The sequence below is a fragment of the Archocentrus centrarchus genome, chromosome 14 (genome assembly GCF_007364275.1).
Source record: "Archocentrus centrarchus isolate MPI-CPG fArcCen1 chromosome 14, fArcCen1, whole genome shotgun sequence".
Taxonomy (NCBI): domain Eukaryota; kingdom Metazoa; phylum Chordata; class Actinopteri; order Cichliformes; family Cichlidae; genus Archocentrus; species Archocentrus centrarchus.
The window spans coordinates 29,737,414-29,762,235 of NC_044359.1; the positions used below are offsets into that span (position 1 = coordinate 29,737,414).

At 42.1% G+C, this 24,822-nt stretch overlaps 1 pseudogene; it reads left to right on the forward strand.

Moving 5' to 3' along the window:
* Nucleotides 1-368: 368 nt before the first annotated feature.
* LOC115791582 (uncharacterized) lies at nucleotides 369-23,018 on the forward strand (annotated as a pseudogene).
* Nucleotides 23,019-24,822: the final 1,804 nt, after the last annotated feature.

The window sequence follows — 24,822 nt, forward strand, 5'->3', positions numbered from 1 at the left end:
CAAAGGCAAAAGGGCAGACCAGCGAGGAGGGAAGGCAGGAGAAAAGAACGCCTGCCAGCCTGTTCAAATGCTTCTGGGCCATGCGTCCTCTCCCCTCTCTTACAACCTCATTTCATTCTGTCTCTTTGTCTAGAGAGGGTCAGATTTGCAGCAGTGTAGATTTTGTAAAAGACAAGAGCAGAAAGAGAATGGCAGCTATACCTGAGGGATGGAAGAGAGAAAGTGCCCCCTTTTTTCCCCCCTTTTTTTTTTTTTTTTTTTTTTGTTGAAACAATAAACACTTCCTTATATTTACATCTGTGCACCAACTGGTGATGGTATTTCCTCAGACTCTTTACTGTGTGTGTCTGTGGGTGTTTGCCAGCTAGCTGAGGATGAGGATGTCTATTTAAAGGGATCCAAGGACTGCGCGGGTCTGCTGTCTTTCTATTCCTGCCTGACAGCATCATCAAATTTGGACCAGAAAGTCCACCTTCTCCCCCTTCCCATTCCTCAGCACTTATTTGGAAGGTAAGATTGGTGTCGGAGATGCACACACACACACACACGGGCTCTATATTTGGTTTTAAGTAGTCAAATGTGGGTTTATTGTGGCTGACTTTCATGGTGGCAGGGACAGATAGTGGATTTAACTGAACAGTAAGGGTGTCAACTAATCACCCGCCTTTATAACAAATGAAGGGTTTTACCTGTCTGCGCATTGACCATTACGCTCTACCTATCAAAGATAGGATTGTAGTGGCCTAAAAGTAATGTTGTAATTTTATACAGTAAACTTTTACATACTACACTGTTGCCATTGTGCATGCTTTCTTTGGGGCTATCTTGCTGTGCAGGAGTTTAACCTAAAGCAAATTAACCATTCTGCATTATGACATCATGTGGCCTCAGAGCTAAATTCCAGATGCCTTGAATTAAACTCTGCACACATGGGTTTAATCTCGGAGGCACAGAGCCATTGTTGTGTGGAGTCAAATATAAGCTGCTGCTGCTGCTGCTGACTGACAGCTCCCCTACAAACACTGTAACAGGGAGGGTCTACACCAGATGGCCTGCGTAATGTTGCCCCGTTGCTCACAAGCGTGGCAACTGCAGCACTCTGTCTACAAATGTTGTGAAGGGGCAAACAGTGAAACACTGCCTTGCAAGTAATCACTGGGGATCAACCACAACACTCAAAATGTATGGATGCAACCAAAGATCTCAACTAAAGAAACTTTTACCGTGATGATAAAGACGCAGAGTGAGAACGCCGGCGTCTGGACCAGCAGATTTTAGCAGAACTGGAAGTGGGATGTTAGCAGACACGTTACTGTCTGCTGCACGGCTTTATATAGCGACTGATGTCATACAAGCTCTATATGTTAAAATGAAAGCATGCACGTTAGCGGTGCAATATTGCCATGGACATAAAGACCTGTTGTGCTCTCTGTTTGCTCTAAAAATACATCTAAATTGCAGTTCAGTCTAAAAAGCCTGGAGCTACAGCAGTAGGAGACTGTCTGGCCTCAGTTGCTCTAGCAACTGGTTTGGAAACGGTCCCTTGAAGAGCTGCTTACTTCATCATTCAGCACTCACAGAAAGGTTAATATAGCACAGCTGCAACAGTCTCACCACACAAAAAAACCATGGAAAAAAAAAAACTTATAGTAGGAATGAGGGCACGAATGAGGGAAGTGGTAAAACGTTGCATGCCAGTTTGTGAGAAAGAAGCTAATCCAGCCATGCAGTAAAGTGGATCATCATTAGAGACAATAGGACATCTTTTCTGTCCATGCTAATGAAAGGACTATATGTAACAATTCTGTTTAAGCAATGCAAGATGCTCTCTTTCATTGCTAAAAGTGGAACTAAGAATTAGGGACTTCTGATCAGACACTTAAAAAAAAAAAACAAACGTCTGACAAAACACCTGAATTGGTATAGTTAGTGGCTTAATAGGAATATAGGGAAGTATAGCCGCCTCTGAACTAGCAGATGATCAAACTGGAAGGCTGGATTGAACCCCTACTGTGGATGTCTGCTGTTGATTTGAGCCACATCGACCACCAGCTCTGTCAGTAAATTAGGGACTTGTGGCTCGAAGGAATGGTGATAAAATAGCTACAGCAGGCCACCATGTTTTTGTTTTTTTTCCCTCTTTGTCTTCAAAGTGAGGTTGCCATGGTCCGTGGTCTTACTGCAGTGTTTCTTTTATTTCCCCCCCCCATCACTGGATGACCACTGACTGTGGTGGCTGCTGGGTAGCAGTGATTAGAGAGAAGCTGAGAGCACAATGCAGCTCTGGCTGACTGATGGCATTACCCACTGAGCAGATACAGTGGCAGCAGAAATTCAGCGCGCGGAATTAAATCTACCGGGAACACACAGAATGACAGTGTGGCGTCAGTTCAGTCACAAACCCACATGACAAAAAAAAAAAAGCTTATTATACAGCCAGAAGAAATGCATGTGTTGTGGAAAAATGCCTTAAACGGAACGTTTCACTTAACCACGTGTTTTGTCCACAGGCTGCTTTTTTGCTCTCAGGTGGTGAAGTGGAGGGCCTCCAAAACACAGACCAAGACTGGTAACCGCATAAATATTTTGTCTTTCTCTGTGCTGTCTGTGTGGGGGTGTGTTTATGTGTGTAAGTGTGTGTGTGCGGTGACTATTTAAAAGCAGACATACTTCACATTTTCACTACTGTAGAGTTTATCACCAAAGTCCTTACTGCACTTACAAGCCAGAGCTGCATCAACCTGAGGTACAAGTATCACAGAATTAAAGCCTCCCTTTTTTTTTTTTTTTTTTTTTGGATATACATGGTATGGAAATAGGAATTAAATACAAATGCAAATTATTGCACAGTGCATAGTGATGGGCATTGTATAGTGTATGCAGCATATGCAGATATTGTAGCTACTGTAAGTGTGCTAAAATTTTTGTTAAAATTTAAATGGAGCATCACTTACATAATGCATTTTATACAGAGTCTTTAAATATTACATGTTGATTTTGTGTCAGTATTTTCACAACTTATACATTCACGACATGTGTGTTCCAGGCTGCATGTATCACCCAGCAGAGCTCTACCCTGGCCGTAACACATGGGACTCCTATTCAGCTGGAGGACCTAACAAAGGACAATGGGCTCCTGTAAATGTTCGCCCCTGGAGCCACACACAAAGGTCAGCACCACCACCCCGACCCACACACAGAACCCACACTTTTTGTCACTTGCAGGACAATATTTCATTTGCAGGATATACATAATTCATATGCAGTAGATAACACATGTTATGTATATACTGCACTGTAGTTAACCCCCCCCCCCCCCCCCCCCCCCCCCCCCCCCCCCCCCCCCCCCCCCCCCCCCCCCAAGTCAACCAGTAAGGCTGTAGCAAACTTCATTGTCTGAGGCTGCATCACTTAAAACAGCAAATGCAATAAAAATGAGTGTTTCTGAATTTAAGCTCACTGGCCATCGAGAGTGGAACTTGAAACTCAAGCTTCCTCAAACAGGGGTCCTTCAGCACGTGAGACCTCAGCCTTTGTTGTCTAAGCTGACTCAAGATAAGCATCGCTTCATGTGGCTGACTGATAAACTGAAACTCTCATGAGCATATTCATGAAGAGGTCTCACTTCATCTGCAGCTGTGGGAATGAACCCATCTGTGGTTTAAACAGGCGAGCTTGTGGTAAAATAAACTATAGCATCTTCAGCTGCAGTTGGCAGAAGACAGTCTAGCTATTCAGTTGCAGCAGCTGAATGTGATTGTAACTGCAGCTATGCGCAGTTTTGGCAATATAGATACCTGGAAATCTGATAGAGAGGTGCAACCCAAAGACATAAAATTGCCCAATCTTCTTGGGCTCTACTAGAGCAGCTTTGCATGATTCACATTTCAATATAATCTTTATGTATTTCATATTGAGCCCTGGTGCAGGCACTCAGTTCATCTAATGATTGAAACAAGTTATTTTAGGTCCCTTCCCATGCCCTTTAAGCAAACTTTCGTCTGATTGGCTGCTCCTCAATGCAGCAGGTAGGTGGAGTGTGTGTGCTCACAGGCAAAGCTGTGTGCATGAGATGACCATATAAGGGATATAAGCTGTTATTCGCATCATACAGAGCCACCAGTTTAAAAAGTACTGTCTGAAACCAGGTTTGTAGAGCATATTATATTATGTAGAGCATAATAGCTTATTATGATCATTTGTACATTTCTTATTTATATTATTACTTACTGACCTTGTTTGAATCTTTGGCTGTGCGTTAGCGTCCACCATGTAAAGTTTACAAAGTGTAGTTGAGTCATAGTGGTTACCATGTGTGGTTAAACTAGTGGTTCTTAAGCAGGTCCTTCTGGTGTGTGTGTGTGTGTGTGTGTGTGTGTGTGTGTGTGTGTGTGTGTGTGTGTGTGTGTGTGTGTGTGTGTGTGTGTGTTAAAACCTTTAGAAGCAGTAGGGTAAATGATTCTCACAGAGGCATTTGATGAACAAGATGTGGCAATTCAGTGTGGGCAAAGATGTTTTACTGCTAAAAAAACGTGGATTTTATAAATGTCCTGTTTAATTGTTAAGGAAACGCTCCTGAACTGACTTCTCGTTTATGAGCATTTCCGAAGTAGCCATCAACAGCGAGCTACATCTAAAGAAAAAGCATTTATTTACAGAAAAGACTCGAAGAGAAAATGATGGCTGGGCAGTTTGATTGGGCTTTAACCTGACTTCAGGCTGTGAGCAGAAGTGTCACATCTCTTGAACTAAATTAAGACAACATAGATTTCCTGTTCTTTTTATTTTTTTAATTACTGCAGGCTGCAAGAAGGGCGCAAACAGCCACATCATTCACTATCAAGTCGTATTTATAACAGGTGAGTAAAACAGTATATTCATCAATCACATTGCACTGCGCTTTTGTGTTGATCTCGAGCTGTGCGCTGTGATGGGTTTGTTACTGAAACTACTTTTCTTAGTGTCATTTTCTCTAAGCCAACTTCACTCGTACTTGAGAAACCGAACAGTACAACACTTGATGCCATCATGGAAATGAGTATTGACCTGAGAAGTCTAGTTTGTGTTGTACTGTGGTGTAATTCCAATGAATGCCTGTCCATAACATGATCCTGAGTTTAGTTGTGTTTTTCCATAGGGGGGACAGAACAATCAACCATGCCCTGGATAAAGGTATCTCAAAGGGTCACAGGCAGCTGTTACGAATTTGGGATGGTAAAGAGCTGCAGTTTGAAGCCCAGAACTGGCATCACAACCCCATGCGTCCATTCCACAACCGAGATGGCGGCAACAACGGTTATCTGCCGGGACCAGAGGAACGCTACGCAAACTGGCAAAATAATGTCAGCAACTCTTTGGTGAGGTACCGTCGTGGCAAAGACCTTATCTTGAATCTTGATCGTCTTTTTTTCTTTTCCCAATAGACTGGGGGTCCTCGCCTGCATCGCAACAACAGGGAACTTCAGGGAACCACGCCAGAGAGATGGGGCCACTCCGACCCCCGCAGGAGTTTCCCAGGAAGAGTGGTGAACAGAACAGGACCTTGGAAACGGCCAGCCCTCCACCAGCGACGAGAGCAACTGCATCACCACAGTCCACCCCCACAGCTCTCTTTACCCCCCCGGGATGAGTGTCCTGCTAAGAGGAGAAGGGACTCTGGACCTGATCAGGTAAACGTTGTTTCATTAGTTATAAGGGACAGTGTGTAAAATCTCACCACTAGATGTCAGTAGATTGTAGTTTGCAGTCAACTGAATTCTGTTTACTTACCCCTCCCAATTCAAGCGCATAATCCGAGCTACGGTGGTCAGTGTAGGTCAGACAGGTTTAGTCAACCAAGAGAGATCAAGAACATTCAGTTTAGACGGAGCAGCCTCCGTTCATCTGTAGTGAGCAGGCTGTCAGTCTGCTGTGTACTTCAGTCAATATGCTGGGTGAGAAGTGTCCACATCTGTTTACTCTGGAGGAGGCTGTAAAGCTTTGTGAAAGGAGTCTGATACCAATTGATGAGTCAGTGAAGCTCACTTTCTGACTGATGACAGCTGAACTTTTCTGCCAGTAAGCGCTGCTGTTTTTGTTGCTGTTATCTGCTGTTAGCTTCTGTTAACTACTATCAGCGGCGTTAGTAAAACTTTCTTTGAAGTGGCTCTAACATTGTTGGACTCGGACACTTGGCGAATAAACTTTCACACGATGTGAGAAAGTAATCAACCTGTTTATGAGAGGGGAAGTGTGACATTAGCTGGCATAGCATTAGCTTATAACCAGCTGTTGTCGTCCTTGTTTAGCCAGCTGGTTGTCAGCTGTCCATAGACAGGTGCCGCATGTCTAATCTGCTCACAATAAGTAACTGGGACAATACAGGGAATAAATCAACATGTTTATGCACGTTTTCCTGTAATAGAGCCCTGATTTCAGTTCAGGAGATGAGGCTTGAGGTGAGGAAGAAGAGGATGACAATTTATCCACATGCCGGTGTTGTGCCAAAAAGTGATCGTCTGCCAAAAAGCGATTGCCAGAAAATAATTGCCCATATTTAAACTGTTATAAATGACTTGCTGACCTGTAATCTGTGTAAAATACGTCAAAAACATCTCTCGTGAATGATGTCAAGTCATTTTGAGTGAGAAACAACATTTCTGTGACAAGGTAGAAGCTGCAATCAGTTTTTGGTTTTTATATATTCTTTATTTATCAGGGTAAAAACTGCGATTGGCCAGATTTTTAAAGAGATATGTGGCCAAGAGGGCAGCAGAAAGCAGAACAAATATGACATTACACTCTATAAAGATATTTTAAGTGACCAAAGAGGACTGGATTTATTATAATGTACGTGCAATAATGCAGAGTCATAAACATACTTGAATAACAGGTCATTTCTTCATTTTATATCTAAGCCCTTCATAAATCCTATTGACTACACTCTATTCACCAATATGAGCAAATACATTACACATAGAAACATCAAAAGTCACTTTCTGGCAGACGATCACTTTTTGGCACAACACCGGTCTCTTTTCATCACGTTTTCGCTTCTTTGGTGAAGGGGACCCCTTCTTAGATGATAAAACGTGGGTTCGATCCTTCGCATCTTGTGTCTGAAGGTGCAGACACAAATGAAAATTTGCCTCACAGCACACAAACGCCTGTAAGTTCTCTTCTCTTCCACCTTTGGTGTACTACACATGTGGCCAGTCTCTAGCCACATACATAAAACGCGATTTGGCGGAACAGCGATGTCCATCTCGGTGCTACTCTATTCAAGACGGTGGGGCAACATGGTGGCTTCCACAAATTGACACCTGCTCCTATGTGTTTTTAATGGATGAATTCCACGTTTATGAGAATCCATCAGTTTTTTGTTATTTCTTTTTTTGGATGGTGTAATTGCACAGTAAGCTATGTATGAGTACAACATTCTTTTTTCTATTAAATAACCTCACAAAAAATGACTGTGATATACAACCTGTATATCACAGTGACTGCAGGTCCTTGAAATGCCTTGTTTAAAACACATGAATTTGTGAAAGGCCTCATTACAAGAGCTCCTCAAAGCCTTACAAAGCTCCCCAAAGCCCATGCTTTCAGGGTCAGTTTAATGCTTGCAATAATACTACTAGAAACAATAAAGATAATAGCCTCTCTACTCAGAGCTTTAATGAGAAATAGCTTTAGAATAATATTTACTCTTGTTTCGTCAAAGCTGGAGACTGGAAATGCTTTGAAAGTCAAAAAGCTATGCATGTTGAAGGTTTTTCCTTTTTAATTTTGAACAGTGTTATTAAATTCATCCAGATAATTTCATTTGTCCTTACTGTTTATTTTCCACTTCTGTATATGCTACATGGTGTTTAATTTCTGTGTAACAGCCCCACCTATTGGCATAATCTCATTTTATATGAAAGGATATTTATTCTTCTCCATTTAGGCTTCTCATACTGGATCCAGGCATTTTCCTTTACTTGCCCATGCCCCATCACCGCCTCACCAACAGCGCTGTAACCAGGATGACTGGAAGCCTCCCAGTGACAGGGTGGGTCCTTGCCACCACTCTGAACACAGGACCTCAACAACACAGCAACAGGTGAGCTTGTACAATTTAGATTATTCCTCAAATTTGACACGACCGTTGACTTCTGCCACTGGTTTTTCCCATTTGCAGGAAACCTCTAAACTGCGAGCTGGGAGACACGGCTTCAGCGACCAAGCGCTGTCAAACCAGAGCTGCGGCGGCAGACCACCGCATCACGGAAGCAGAGGGAAGGTCGAACGGAAAATCTCATCTTCACCAGCAGACCACACCCGTGTGCCTTACAGCCACCAAAATCATCATCATAACCATCAACGGCACACAGGCCAGCCTAGAGCACCACAGCACAACGCCCCGCTACACCTTCTGGAGGAAAAGGACTTACGGAACCATCATCACAAAAAAAGCACAGTAAGTAGCTACTTTTGAAGCAGTTCAACTGTTACGTACTGACGTTGCATGTGAGAGAGCACCCTCTAAAACCCTCTAACAATAAAATAATGAGAATAATAGAAATGATAGAAACAGGGAAGGTACTTAGGTGGCATTAGGCATTTGCATAATATCTGTCTGTCTGCCCAAAAACGTTATTATTTCCTATTTCATTACTTATTTTATTATTATTGGCGTTCACTTTGTTTTTTTTTTAGGATGGTATTATGGTGCTCTGAAGGGGTCATCATCTGGTGACTTTGATATTGTTTGTAGTTGAGAAGATGGAAACATTAACCTGGCTTTCCTCCACCCATGCTGAGGATCTGTATGCCCTAGCTACAGGGGTGAAAAGACGAGGGCTAATGTAAATTAACTGGCTTAATAATAATGATTATTATTAGTATCTGTATAGTTTTTTTTCCTCCGCATCCCCAGATTTTAGTATGACCCTAAATGTTGACAAGCAGTGCAAGTACAATACAACAGCACAAACTTACTGATGTAAAATTAATTCTGCAGGAGAATCAGCGCATTCATCAAAGGACAAATTCAAGAGATCCATCACTCTCCAAGTCTGGTGTAGACTCTCCTCAATACTCATCTGTCCTCTGCAGTCCTAAAGATGGAGGTACAGGTTCTCCTTCCAGTCCCTCTCCATACATAACGCTTAGTGGCAGAAAAGATTCACCAGTCATTCAGCAGCGTGGTCCCAGCCTCAGTGGGCAGCTAAATCTCCAAGAAAGTCCCGGTGCCATTCCAAGACCCAACCTGGCATCAAGTATGTCTCCGACACCTCGTGCTGGTTCCAAATCTAGGCTTTCAGAGCTCAAGTACAGGAAGACCTCACAACTCCTCTGCTCACGACATTCTCCCCACGATAGATTGAGAGCAAACAAGCCTGAGAGGGAGTTGGAAGAAGACAAAAAATCTGAATACAAACAAAAATATAAGCTGTTGAAAAAGGAGAAAAAGGGTGACGCTCTGAAGACAGACAGAAAGGGTGAGGACAGAAAAAGGCGGAAGAAAAAAGAGGAGAAAAAGCTAGCTGAGAAGAAAAAGAAACGAGATAAAGCATCTAAGAGGGAACGTAAATTAGCCTTCAAAATTAAAGCCACAGAACAGGAAATGTTTTCTTCCATCTCTGCTTCCTGTCCAAGAGAGGCCAAAACGGAGACTTTGAGCCAAGCAAATCAGGGTCAGTCACCCCCCAAGCACAAGCACAGGGAGAGGAATGAACAAGCAGATAAGACTACACACAGGTCATCCACAAGTACCCTTCATCCCAGGTCCACTTCACAGCAGCCATTCTCAAAATCTGAAAATCACAAAATGCCCAAAAAGAGTAGTAGTCCCCCAGAATGCCCTCTTACCAAGGAAACCAGCAAGCAATCCACCGTCGTCTCATCCCAACTGGAAGATGAACCAAAAGCAAAGCCAGATGACACACTCCCTTCTCTCTTATTTAAAGCCTTAGCGCCTCTCAGTACAACGTGTTCAGTTAGCTTAGAGCAGCAAAGTGGGCAGGGAGGGGTTCTCAATGCCCCAGATCTTCAGCCTGTGGCTGTGCTGGGAAATCTAAGGGAAATGGGGGACAACCTTGCCAACACACCTCCTGTGCTCAGCTGGCAGGGCTCTCCAGTGTCAGTTCTTGGAGATGATGAGGAGGAGCTAGAGAAAGGTGTAATAAGTAGACCAGTCCTCCAGCCCAGCCCCACTCAGTGTTTTTCACCCCCTCCTGTAGAGAGTGAAAGCATTGATAGTATCAATACAGATGATCGTTCCCACAGTAGCATGTCTGAACTCTCTGATCTACCTTGTACAACTGAACAAGCTTCTGACGAAGAAAAGGAAGAGGTGACACACAGCAGTGAGAAGATGTCTGGCTCGCTCCTGCATGAGCTTCACCAGGATAACACAGGTTTGGATGACGTCTTCGAGAGCCTGGCCACCTTCCTCGGAAGCCAGAGGGTTGCATGTCGAGGCGGACCATTTGGAGGCCCTCCTGCTGGTGCCACAAAAGGAGTGAAGTACTCGTCCTCTCTTGCACTCGGCCCAGAGATCCACTGTCCCGAGAATCAGGATTTGTCCCCCATATCCAGTCCTACAGCATCCTCCGAACCCAGTAATCAGTCGCCAACTCACACTACCTCAGACACACTTGCAGAATTCCACAGTCTGACAGATGTGAGTGAGCCAGCCACCAGCGCCCTGGTGCAGGAAAAGGAGGAAAATGAGAGCGATAATAAAGAGAAACAAGACGATAGGGAGATCCCACGGGAAAGGACAGAGCCGTCGCTTCTGGATGGGTCACTGAGTGCAGAGCTGACTCTGACCACGACACACGCAGTAATGAAGCTGGTGAAGAAAGCTGCCTGTATCGAGGAGGAGAGAGGAAATGGCAAAAAGACAGAACACACAGGTAAAGAGAAAAAGAGAAAACAAAAGATGAAGGATGGAAAAGGAGAAGGAACGATCAAGATTAAAATAAAGAGAAAAGAAAACAAGGTCATCAGCTGTAAAATTAAAACAAGTGAAGTTAAAGATGCAAAAGAGAGCGACGTTTTATCTTCAGTGCCACTTATTTCCAACTCAGTCAGACCTGTCAAAGACAGCATGAAGGGCCAGATTCCTCAGGAAAATCAAACCCCACGTGGCAAAGATAGCGAAAGAGAAAAAGTGGACACTGGGAATTTAAATACAACAGATAAGAGGAAAGAGGTTGCTCAGTTAGATAGCAAGACAGCCCGTGTAGCTGGAAACGCAGGCGCCATCACTTCAAATGCACCATCAGCTGTATCAACAAATGCATCCAAATTAGATCCTCCTACACCAGCAAGTAAAGTGGACCCGCTGAAACTGAAAGCGTTGTCCATGGGCTTGTCTAAGGAGCTGAAGATCCTCTTGATTAAAGTGGAGAGCGGCGGAAGGCAAACATTCAACATATCAGAGGTGGAGGAGCAAAGAATCCCAATCCCACTTTCCAAGATCAGCATCACAAACACGGCCGCTGAAGTGATCAGAGCCTGCAGGTGAGTACAAATGTTCTACCAGCCAGTCTAATGTTAGTCAGTCCTGTCGATGAGCGTCTACACTCTGGTATCTCTTTGTTTTCTCTAGGGGGGTAAGTGTGAAAAGGCAATTCAGGGAGTCGTACCTGCTTCCCGCCCTCTCGGTTAAACCCAACATTGCTGTCGAGATCCCCATTCCTCGGGATAAGTTGAACCCTCCCACACCAAGCATCTATGTGAGTATGAGCTTATTAATGGGGCTCAAATAACCTGACTTTACAAGTGAGCTAACCAGCCACACTAGCAAGCTAGTTCTATGGACGGTAACATCAGTTGATCCACCGGTTTGGCCAAAATCTTTCTGGCCTTGCTAACCTTTTGAAAAGTTAACAGTGAAACTTCATGGAAACTGAATGGGTTGCAGTGAAATTAGTTTTGATGATGTGCAGCAAATCCCAGTGCTAATGTTTAGCTCACTTCTATTTCTTGGGTCATTTACTCATTAGCAAGAGAGAGCTATCCTTTTCAAACCTACTGTCGGGACGTCTTATTTGGTTTCCAGAGAAATGTACTCCAACGCTGCCTTCAGACCCCATCATATCTTACCCTGTGCTGTTTTCACAGTTGGAGAGCAAGAGGGACGCCTTCTCTCCAGTTCTGCTTCAGTTCTGCACCAATCCCAAAAATGCCGTTACAGTCATCAGAGGCCTCGCTGGCTCCCTCCGCCTTAGTGAGTCTAAAGCTCCACTGTTGTGATAAGGCTTTTAGATTGTTCAGTGTTCAGATAAAAATACAGCATGTTATTATAAAACTGGTTTGTCGTAGAAGTGGTGGAAATTTAATTTTACCATTTTATTTGTGCTCTATCCTGCTGTTCCTGTTTATTTTTAATTGTGACAGTCACACAACACTTTCTTCTTCTTCTTTCACATTTGAATGCAAAACATGTAAGCTCAACCGCAATGTGACGGCCTGGCAACCACTGTTGGATGATTGCTGCTTTGAATGCATTTGCATATTTCAGTGTTTCACTTTACAATCAGCAGAGTAGATTTTTGCTTCTGTTTCTGCACCAGCCTCCGTAATTAAAACAGGGGGGGAAAAAATAAAGAGTTTTGTGTAATTATCTCTGTGTTCCTTTCCCTATGCGAGATCTCGGTCTGTTCTCGACCAAATCTCTGGTGGAGGCCAATTCGGACCACGCGGTGGAAGTGAGGACTCAGGTTCAGCAGCCTGCTGATGAGAACTGGGATCCAAGTGGCTCCACTCAGACGTGGCCCTGCGAGAGCAGCCGCTCACATACCACCATTGCCAAATACGCCCAGTACCAGGCCTCCACCTTTCAGGAGAGCCTGGAGGTAGGCATCCTCTCATGTTACTCGTGTGCCAAAATAATCCTGGGCAGTTGAATCATTGGCTGAGTTATTGACTTGCACCCGCTTTTATTCCAGTTTTTGTCTAAATGGATTGTAAAGAAAAAAAGCAGAAATGCTCACTTGGCTGGGTTTTTTTTTTTTTCTTCACTCCTCAGTATCATTTTTGAGTATCAAGGGTCACTTGAGGTCTCAAGTTCAGCAACATTTGCTAGACCAGGGTGTTACAATCAAGTTGAAAGCAAAACAGATGCAGTCATATACATCCCCATGTATACCAGCCAGTATAAGTAAGTTATATAGTTGTCTCTGTTAAAGAGGAAAGGGGGGTGATCAAATAGAGGACATGAGCAATAGTATATGACCCAGTTCCCTTCCAGCTCCTGCATCATTGCACTCTATGTGCACATTTGTGTGATGGGTCTCCGACATGAACTTTAATTTTAAATCCCTCCCAACACCAAGTCCGCATCGATGCAGGCTTTCGTGACCGATATGAAGGCTACACATGCAAAACAAATAAGCACCGTCTTTAGCAGAAATAAATAGACTATGGCTGAGATTTGAATTTGAAGGCAGTGTTTTGGATCTTCTTGTACGCATTACCAGGGGCAGAAATCTGAGGTGTCCCTTTGCTGCTGCCACAGTACTTGAAGAATAAAGCCTGCAGGTGCTTTCATGTATCCAGCACAGCAAAAACAGAAGTTTATGAATGAATGTAATCCGAGGTTTGATAATAACCTTGAAAAGAATGATGACGAGTGGGAACATTTTGGAAATGTTGTTTTCAGTGCCTGAATGAAACTGAAATATGTTAGGTGTATTTATGGGCATGATATCTGAGATCTGACAGCAGTATAAAACACTGCATCCAGTGAGTGGAAATTCATATTTCTGTCCGAGAACGGCGAGAGCATGCAAAGCTAAAACTCCCGCCCCTCAGTTAAGCGATCCTTAAGGAACTGGAAAGATTAGTGGGAGGGTGTAGGGACCAGATTGGAATTGGGGTGAAATGGACTGGGGAGCTTTTGTGAGTTAGTCCATCCTTTATAGCATTACAGCATTAGTAGTACTGTAGAGGTGTTAGAATAAAATACCTTAAATAAAGACTGTAAGCAAATATGTAGCAGTTAGTATTCAATAATTTAAGTGTCTGGAGTGATGCAATCTACACATGTAGGTTAAAAAAAAAGTGATTTAATTCACAGGTGTTTCTGTCCAAGACTTGCCTTTAAATGATGTTTGTTTTTAGTTATAAGCTAAGCTCATGCAGATGTGTTATAGGAGGAGAAGGACAGCGAGAACGAGGAGGAAGGAGAACAGACGTCAAACTCGTCAGCGTCCACAAAAGCTGCTCTGACGTTATCCAATAGTAAAGGCAATCACACCTCAAAAGCCAGTTCTGCATCCATCTTCAGCAAAGCTCACCCTGCTCATGCCAACACCTCTCCGAGGTTAGTGAAAAATTGGGATCTGCTTGTATGGAAAGTCGCTGTTTTTATAGTGAACCGTGTTCATGTGAGACTTCTGTCTTTCCGCAGCTCGGAGCACAAACCTGTTGGAAAGATCATTAAATTTGGGACCAACATAGATCTGTCTGATCCTAAAAGGTAAGATCATATTAAACTTACCAATCAAGGATCCAGTGTCTCACATTACCTTCCATGTTGTTATTTTTTTGGTTTTGGTTTTTTAAGGTGGAAACCCCAGCTGCAGGAGCTGCTGAAGCTGCCAGCTTTCATGCGGGTGGAATCTAGCAACAACATGCTGAGTCACGTCGGTCACACCATCCTGGGCATGAACACCGTCCAGCTTTACATGAAGGTGCCAGGCAGCCGCACACCAGGTAAGCGTGTGTGTGTGTGTGTGTGTGTGTGTGTGTGTCTTGACTTCAGGAATTGGTTATCTGCTTTTTTTAGAAGTGTTTGCAAATGAGGGAGGCTTTTTCAGCAAACGGGACTGCTTGTGGTTCTCGTCAGGTCATCAGGAAAACAACAATTTCTGCTCAGTTAACATCAACATCGGGCCCGGTGACTGCGAGTGGTTTGCAGTCCATGAACACTACTGGGAATCTATTAACAACTTATGTGAAAAGTGAGTAAAAGGGTTGTTAAATTGAAACACGTTGAAAAGAAAAAAAAAAAAAAGATGTCACTGTAAACTAAATTGCTTTGATCTTTCCTTCAGGCATGGAGTAGACTACCTTACAGGGTCCTGGTGGCCAGTCCTAGAAGATCTCTACAGTTCCAACATCCCTGTGTACCGCTTCATCCAGAGGCCAGGTGACCTGGTGTGGATTAATGCAGGGACTGTGCACTGGGTCCAGGCTGTGGGCTGGTGCAACAACATTGCCTGGAATGTGGGACCTCTCAACTGTGAGTTACAAGGACCCAAATATGAGCCAAAAGCAGCAGCTTCAAACCTCTTTGCCTAAAATTACTACTTCATTATGCTGTTCTGACTTTGCTGCCTTTTTTTTTCTCCAGCCACGCCACTATTTTATGTTTTTTTTTTTTCTCTTTTTTTCCCCACTTTCCCAGCATACCAATATCAACTCGCCCTGGAGCGCTTTGAGTGGAACGAGGTGAAGAAGGTTAAGTCAATCGTTCCCATGATCCACGTTTCCTGGAATGTGGCTCGCACCATTAAAATCACAGATCAGGATACCTTCAAGATGATCAAGTAAGATGTGTGCATGTACAGCGTGCGTGTGAGTGAGGGGGCCTTCGTTTACATGTTTCACGGTCTGCCCCTCTCTCTTGCTCAGACACTGCCTGCTGCAGTCCATCAAGCACATCCAGATTCTCAGAGACCAGCTGGTGGCTGCGGGGAAGAAAATCTGTTACCAGAGCCGTGTGAAAGACGAGCCAGCCTACTACTGCAATGAGTGTGATGTGAGTGCCTCTTCTGTTGTGTGAAAGCAGTTGAAGCATGATATGAACCCCAGTTCCAAAAGTCGAGCACCGCATTAGTTTAGAAAGGCTATAAAGTTGCTCAGCTGACACCCTTTTACACAACCAATTGGAAAGTCTATCATAGAACATCCTGTTTGTGCTGCTTTAGCTTTCCCACAGTGCTGCATATCTTCAAGCTGCTTTGCAACACCCCCCCCCTGCTGCAGCTGTTCCTTTTCATGCTGTTTCTGACACAAGCAGCCTGCTCTGTTCTGTTCTGTGCTGGGGTTCTGCTGCTGTGTTTCCTATGCACATAGGGGCTGGAAGGTCCCCAAATAGAGCTATGCCTCCAAATATAAATAACTGCAGATGGAAATGGAAAAAAAGAGAGAAAAAAAAACACTCTTCTTTTGACTAAAGTGGCGCTGACTGCACTGTGTTTGTGCAGGTGGAGGTTTTTAACCTGCTGTTTGTGACCAGTGAGAACAGTAGTAAGAAGACCTACGTGGTGCACTGTGAGGACTGTGCCAGAGCCAAGAGCCCATCGATGACAGGAGTAGTGGTGCTGGAACAGTATCGGATAGAAGAGCTGATGAAAATCTACGACAGTTTTGTGCTGGTCAGTATGACTTATTTTATATTATTTTTTTTTGCATTTTGTATTTTGTCACACTGTTTCAGATCATCAACAAATTTTTAATATTAGACAAAGATAACCTGAGTAAATACAAAATAGAGTTCTTTAGTATATTAAGGGAAAAAAGTTATCAAAACCTACCGGGCCCTATGTGAAAAAGTAACTGCCCACTATGTTAATCACGAATGAACTGTGATTAACCACATTTTGAATTATGAATTAAGTTTCATTAACCACACCCAGGCCTGGCTACTGCCAGACCTGCTGAATCAAGAAATCACTTAAATAGAACCTGTCTGACAAAGTGAAGCAGGCTAAAAGATCCATCAGTCTGCAAAGGGTTACAAAGCCATTTCTAAGGCTTTGGGACTCGAGTGAACCACCGTGAGCGTCGTTATCTACAAATGGAGAAAACTTGGAACAGTGGTGAACCTTCCCAGGAGTGACCGGCTTACCAAAATGATTCCAAAAGCACATTGACGACTCCTCCAGGAGGTCACAAAAGAACTCAGAACAACATCTAAAGAACTGCAGGCCTCACTTGTCTTAGTTAAGGTCAGAGTTCATGATTCAACAATAAGAAAGAGACTGAGCAAAAATGGCATTCATGGAAGAGTTCCAAGGAGAAAACCACCGCTGACCAAGAAGAGCACAAATTCTTTCTCACATTTGCCAAAAACCATCTCAATGATACCCAAGACTTTTGGGAAAATATTCTGTGGACTGACGAGACAATCGTCAAACTTTTTGAAAGGTTTGAGTCCCTGCATAAAACTACCTCAGAATTTCATGAAAAGCATCACTGAAACGTGGTGGTGGTAGTGTGATGGTCTGGGGCTGCTTTGCTGCTCCAGGATCTGGACGGCTCGCCGTAATTGATGGATCCATGAAATCTGTTCTCTACCATAAAATCCTAAAGAATGTCTGGCCATCAGTTAATGTTTTGACGCTCAAGCTTTCTTGCATTATGCAACAGGACAATGATCGGAAACACACCAGGAAGTCCACCTCTGAATGACTCCAAAAAAACAAAAACAAATTTAAGGTTCTGAGGTGGTCTAGCCAAGGTCGGGGCTTAGATCTGCTTGAGATGTTTGGCGTGACCTTAAATGGGCCGCTCATCCTGGAAAATCCTCCAGTGTGGCTAAAATAAGAAAACCGTGCAAAGAAAAGTGGGCCAAAATTCCTCCACAGTGTTGTGACTCATTACCTGTTATCCCAAACACTTGATTGCATTTCTTGCTGCCAAGGTTGGCACAACCAGTTATTTGGTTTAGAAAGCAATTATTTTTTTCGCACAGGGCCAGGTAAGTTTGGATAACTTTGTCCCCTTAATACATGAAATCATCATTTCAACTCATGTTATCTAATTATCTGTCTAATATTAAAATTTGTTTGATCTAAAACATGTAAGTGTGACAAATATGCAAAAAACTAAGGAATCAGCAAGGGAGCAAATCCTTTTTTGCAGCACTGTACTAGCAAAATTATGACTATCAGTTACTTTATCTGTTTAACAACCTAACTGAGCAAGTAACACTTGGGGGAGGTTCAAACAAACAAAAGAAAATCAGAATTTCTGAGACTAAATTTAGGAGAAAAGTCAACAATTCACTGAAATTTGATAAAACTCAAAAGATAAACTTGGAAAACGAATGTTTTGGTTTGTTTGCTTGCAGCGCTTCACTTTGCAAAGTTAGAGCATCTTCGTCACACCATAGATGCTGCTGCTTGTCCTGTATTATCCCTGCAGAGAATGATCTAAATTATACTCTGCAATCAGATTTAGTAATGGGGAAAATTTTTGTCATTTTAGCCTAAAATGGTCATTATTAAAAAGAAAAGCATACTGGTTTGGATGAGGTGTACATGTACCTGCACATGTGGCACTGCCCCTTGACTGTGATGTCAATCCCGCTTTAGTAAGTGAAGTTATGTTCAGCAAAAAAGGGTTTTCAGTTTCTTCAATAGAAATGCGTCAGTTCAGTCATATTTATTATTTATATGTATATTTTTTTTTAGTTCCGCTGACTGTCGTCTTTTAGTTATAAGTAAGCATCAGCTCAGTGATGGTTGACCTACAGCCGGATAAGTTTCTGTCCCACTATATCACATATTGTACAAGTAAACCATTTGACAGCAGCGATCTAAAGCCCAACAGATCTCTTGTTTTTAATCTTCTTTAGAATGGCCTTCATCCACCATTATACATGTCAAATAAGCTATTTGTTATTTTCACTAAAACTGTCATTACTCCCGAGCATTTTGAAAAATTAGCATTCGAATTATTATTTTTTGGTACCGTGAGGGAGTCTACTACATTCCCTGTCCTGGTGCCTTTAAAGAAGCAACATTCTTATTTTCGCATACTTGCAGATTTACAGTTGAAAACGCCCTTTGCTTTAGAAAATGGTCAGCAATAATGTAAAGAATACTTGAGAAGCGCTCTTTCCAAATCTCTCCCTCTGTTTTCCCTTCCTTCAGACTCCAACTCCGTTCTCAAAGTGAGGACTCCTCCACAGTGTCTTTCAGCCATAAACCAAAACTCTAATGGCAGCACAAATGTTGCCTTCAAGGCAATCTGTTCCTGCAAACACTGTCTCAATCAGCCAATCACGTTTACTCAGTATTGTTTACATCACACAATAAGGTATGGATACTCAGCCAATCCAACTGTAGTTCACCGTCTTCCCCATACCAGCTGCTGATTGGACATGTGTTTTGAAATAGAATGACTAGACTGGTACTTTTCATGAGAAGCATTTTAGATAAGTACAGGAAAAAAAAAAACAAAAAAACAATGTGAGCACTGCTAGCACTGAAAATCAGGTGATTATATTTTCAACGGACACTGCTGTGATTCAAAAGCGTCAAGTAGCCAGTTCTGTGTATTGATTCAGGTACTTTTATGCAAATTCAGTAGAACCTTTTTTACACCAATCTAGTTATTCTATCTGTCCATGAATTTGCTGTGATTCTAATGTACCAGCAGGGGAATCGCTTCACAAGAGAAGTAGCTGATTGTCACATTTGGCATCGTACTGGTTCCTGTTTTGTTTTGTTTTTTCTGGGTTTTTTTTGTTTTGTTTTGTTTTTTGCATTCAGGTAAAAGCTCTGACATTTGTAACTCCTGTCTGTAAACTCTCTGAGGTGCTATTCCAATCTTATTTATTCTCGTTAGATACTTAAAAAAGTTTTACCAGCCTAGAAGTACACCACATTGGCCTTGTGAACTGTATTTAGAGGAGAGGTAATTAAAAGATTAAACACACACAAAGGGTTTTATGTAAGTATTAAAAAGACAAAATCAAAAATTTTTATGTCTCTAAAATACGGGTTTACCTAGAGGACTAAAACAGTTTCATTCTTATTTGGAAATGAAGTGTATAGAAAGGAAATTGAACTTTCTTTTTTTTTTTTTTTTCCGTTGGCTTTTTCACAAGTCTAAATGGTGTTAGGTGTGGTTCGATGATACATCGAGGAAACAGACATCGTGATGTCTTTTTTTTTTTTTTCTCTCAATTGTTGGAATGGGCAAACAGTCCCAGTTTTATACCTCCTTTTGTTGCAATGTTCTTGTTTCTAGATGACAGAGAAAATGAATAATTGTAAATTGTGAATAAATTTATGGAATACGCAGTGGTGTGCATAGACGGGGTGCGAGAGAGCAGGGGTCGCCGTTCGTGTTTACGGCGCTCGTGAAGTAAAATGTCCAAAGGGGCACACAATCATAATGTTGCAATGCAAAAACCAGAGAGGTGAAACAGATGAGCAGACTGCAGGGCACGCCAGTATTTGCATTTTGCCCCGATTGTCGGTCCTGATGAGGTCCATCTTCATGCGTGTGGGTATTTCCAGCTTGATGCACTACTGCTCCGAAGTTTGGGTTTGTTTAGAAATGTCTTTGTTTCTGAAAGAATGTGGCATAAATGTGATCAGAAATATTGCGTGCTAAGTGACAGTTAATGATTGATGGAACAAATCATTATTGCTTTTAGTAGAGCCGTGTTGCATAGTGTTACCTGTTACAGTTTTGTCATGCTAACTGGTCATCAGAGTGTTTTGTAAATGTAACTGGTACATAGTGACGATGGCTTGCCAAAACAAGAGAAGCAGTAAATTTGGCTATTTGAGTCTTTGAGGAAATGGGCACACAACAAAAACGGAAGTTTAATCCAAAATTTTCCAGAGTAAACGGCACAAACCAGTTCTAACCAGAATGGACAGAGATGTTGGAGACCGCGGTGCGCAGGAGGAAGAGGACGAGTAAGTTAGAGGCAAAAAAAAAAGCTAGTTTGAGAAACGGGCAGCTCACAGGTTGTCATCTGGCAGCTTCATTGAGGAGCAGCCACATAGCACCAGCCTCAGTGAAGAGGTGACTCCAGAATTCTGGCCTTCCAAGCAGGGTTCTGAAGAAAAAGCCATATTTTCCTATTCAGCATCTAATCTTTTGCCCATCTTATGGCTTTTTTCTTTGTAACACTGCTTAGAAGGTCACCTCTTCTCTGTGGATGCTGAGGCAGGCATTTTTTTTGGGCACTATTGAAGCTGCCAGATAAGGACCCATGTGCCTACTTTTCTACTTGGCGTCTTCATTAGCTGAGCACACAGGCCTCCGACTTCTCTTTCCATTGTAGTTACAGGCAGATTGCGCTGGTTTGAGAAAGGAGTCATAAACACTGTTGTACAAAATCTTACATCTTTTTAGCAGCTCTCCCATAGAATAGCCCTCATTTCTTAGAACGCAACCATTTTGATGAAGCAGCTATAATCAGACATACAAAGGCTGATGCTCCAGACAGGGGATTGGACAAATTAAGTGCTTCTGAGCATGCTCCTTTAGCCATTTAATTTAATAAACCTGTATTAGGTAACACAATGTACCACTGGAACACGTGAGTCCCAAAAACAGCCTTCTGTACACCTGTGTAGACACTAATGAGGTATAATTAATGATTCCATCACTCACTAATTATCATTTACAACATATTAAACTAATAATTAAGTAATTTTATTTTATTTTATTTTTTCAAAAATTGACCCAAAACTTTTGAACAGTATTGAACATTGCAGAGCCCGTGAATGTAACCCAAGAAAGGCCCAGATTTCCTTGTTTAACAATACATCAGATTATTTTTATTGTCTCGATTATTTTGTTTCTTATATTAGTAATGGCACATTTATCATTTTTATCATCTTGTTGCATTGTGCATTCACTTTGACTTAGCTGCAAAACGTGCCAAAGTTTTTACAGCTTCACGTGAAACTCGTGTATGATTTGTAATTGTGATTTAAAGTCACATTTTAATGCGATCGTGTTTTTTTTTTCTTTTTTCTTTCCTTTTGTCACAGACACGTTAAATTTGTGTATTTTTTGGGATGCTAAGCTTCAAGCTAAGAATTCCACATGCGTGCTCTGTAATGTAATGTGATGCGGACGCGGTTGTGACCGTGATGTATCGGCCCAGCGCTGCTTCAGAGTACTTTCTGCAGCTTTTCCTCCTGCCGTGTCCTTACTGCTCGCTGCACTCACATGGGCCCGTTTTTGAATTTGGATGTTCAGCCTCACTGTTGTGTAACCATTATAATAAAAATCCCCACGAATGACTTCTTCCACGTCACACCTCTGCCCTCATTAGTCTGTGCACACCATTCAATGTACATAATGTATCTGTTTTCAGGTTTGCTAGAAGACTGTAGATTTGTTCTCAATCAAAAGTTTAAATTTGTCTATGGTCGGACTTGTCCACCTCAGTCATTTGTTTTTGTTGTTGCTATATTAAGATACACCCTAAAATATCTTGTTTCACTCTAGTTTAAATAACTGCAATGGGAAATCCTTCCCACTTTTATACCTCCTTTTTTTTTTCTTGTCAGTTTCAGTTTTTTGGATCACAGAGAAAATGGAAAATTGTAAATTGTGACATTATTTATACTGTACATTGTTGTTTTCTTATATATTTATTGCATATCAAAGGATACTTCACTTGACAAGGGGCTACAAGGTATTTTAAAAATGTAGTATGATCATAATGTGTTGATAGGGGAAGTGCAATCAGGGGGGTGGTTTAATTTTCATGGTGCTAGACCCCTCCTTGCCTCAGTGCCCCCTCATTAAACAGCATATAATGATATATGAACATAAGTCAGTGATACAATTCAAACCAACCATTTGGTGCTTAGAACCATTTCACCACAGTTTACTGGTAACAGAAATGGAATGATGTCTTTGTACTGTATCTAACAGATAAATACGAGATGTTTTTTAACTTTTTTTTTTTTTTCCATTGTATGAAATACATAATCTTGTGAGGCATTAGTGATTTTATGATGAGCATTAGCAGTAGTTGTAATTCTTGACACTTTTGCAGAGACTTTTAGGGATGTGACTTTTAATGGCGTCGAGGTTTTTCGTGTCTTGTCCTCATTATTAGTATTATTTGGAGGGTGTAATGATGCTCTTTTTCCTCTTGACTTGTTTGATTTATGCTGCACTTACTGTTTGAAAAAGAACTCACATAGAAGAAAAAACCTGAGCCAGACCTGTCTTAAATCCCTCTGTGATTTTATTTTATTTTTTTCTCTGTGACATATTGTATGGTTGTTCAAGAAAATAAAATGTTTTGATAAATTATCCAACAATTACTTTTTGCCTTTGATTTTGTTTTTGGAGTCTCATCAAGTTCCTCCCTCAGTCTTAACTTGCTGCCTTCTCTGCTCTCCTTACGTGCACAAAAGTGACATATTATTGAGATTAGCTGTTCTCCATCTTTTAGTTGATTGCTTAGCTATTACCTCTCTTTGCATCCTATTAGAAAATCTCATAAAGGGTGCTTATTTCAGTTGCTTTGTATGTTTTCAGTTGTTGATGCCTCTGCAAGCTTCTTTGCAACCCACCTCCAAACCAGTGTAGCGGTGCAGAGGAGAGTGTGAGTCTGCATGCAGTAGTTTGAACATGTTATACAGTATGTAGTTAGACTGGTTTTCAGACATTGTTTTAAAGATCTATTAATCCTTGACAGTTTGCTCTAATTGAGCACTCAAAGCGCTTATACAGCATGTTTGCATTCACCCATTCATACAAGCACTTCCATATGTAACTAAGCTAAGTGCTTATTATCTAACATTCACATTCCAACGCTTGCATCAGAGAGCAACTTGGGGTTCAGTATCTTGCCCAAGGATGCTTTGGCATGCAGCCCTGAGCAGCCAGGAATCAGACCACCAACCCTCTGATTAGTAGGTGACCTGCTCTACCAACTGAGCCACAGCCACTATGGGGTGTTTTGCAGACATATCTGTGTATAGTAAGGATCTGATCAATTTAAATGTGCCAGCTGCACTTCTCAGTCTGCAGCTGACAGCCACTGAGCGGCTCCACTGGACAGTCTGCTATCCTCAGAGTTGATGTGGAGGGAGGCGAGCACACAGCACATTTATTTTTCCCCTCCAACATTTTCCTGATAGCATCTTGTCAAAGCTACAAGCTGCAGCTGCTCTGTTGAGCTAAGCAGCAAAGTAACTCAAATGCAGCAATAAGTCAGCTGAGTTATATAATAAAACAATGAAGTTCTTGCCTCAAGTGACCAAAAGACATCCCTGTACTATATGGCTTATATAACAGTAATGAACCAGAATAATATAACAGATGTAGACTTGCATTAAACTGTTTTAAAAACAGGCGCCACATTCAATGAGCCTGACTTTCTTTCTCTGTCTCCTGGATGAGATTGCCAAACCTGTGTACATCACAGCGTAGAGCATGGACACAGCGGATATCCTGTTCCAAGGACAGGAAGCACGCTCTTCCTCTGCAAGCCCTCTCAGACACTGACAGGCACATCATTAATGGCAAAAACATGCAATGCCCCCCCCCATATCATTCCCCATTCCCTCTTTTTTTTTTTTTTTTAACCCAAGCACAGCGTTCTAATGAGGAGAGCTATTTGATCATTTCTCTCATATTCTTGGGGACTTCATAGATCTACCTCATGTTAAGAAAGAAATAAACAAAGATGCCCACAGTGAGACTGGAAAAAAAAAAAGAAAATAGACTCCATATCAAAATACTAATTTCACCCTTTGATCTGAGCTCCTCTGGCTTCTTATTAAACCCATGATAGCCCGGTCTCCAAATTAGAGAGTGTTCCCCCACTTCCTCAGCAGATCTGTTTTTCATCACAGGGTCAAGAGCCAAGTCTCTGTCACTCCTGCTCTGGAAACAAATCTCATGTAAGGCTGCTTGACCCTTTAATTTCTTTATTTCAGATTATATTGTGAAGTGCTTGAATTGAGCTCTCACTAAAAAGATAAATACAGCATGTCTGCATCTTATATGTTTTTTTTCCCCTTTTTGGCATAAAAACTGAAATAAAATGAGCTGTTTTGAATTTTGAGCCTGACTTTATCAGGAAGAAAGAAACTGCTCCCTGAGGAGTTGCAGATT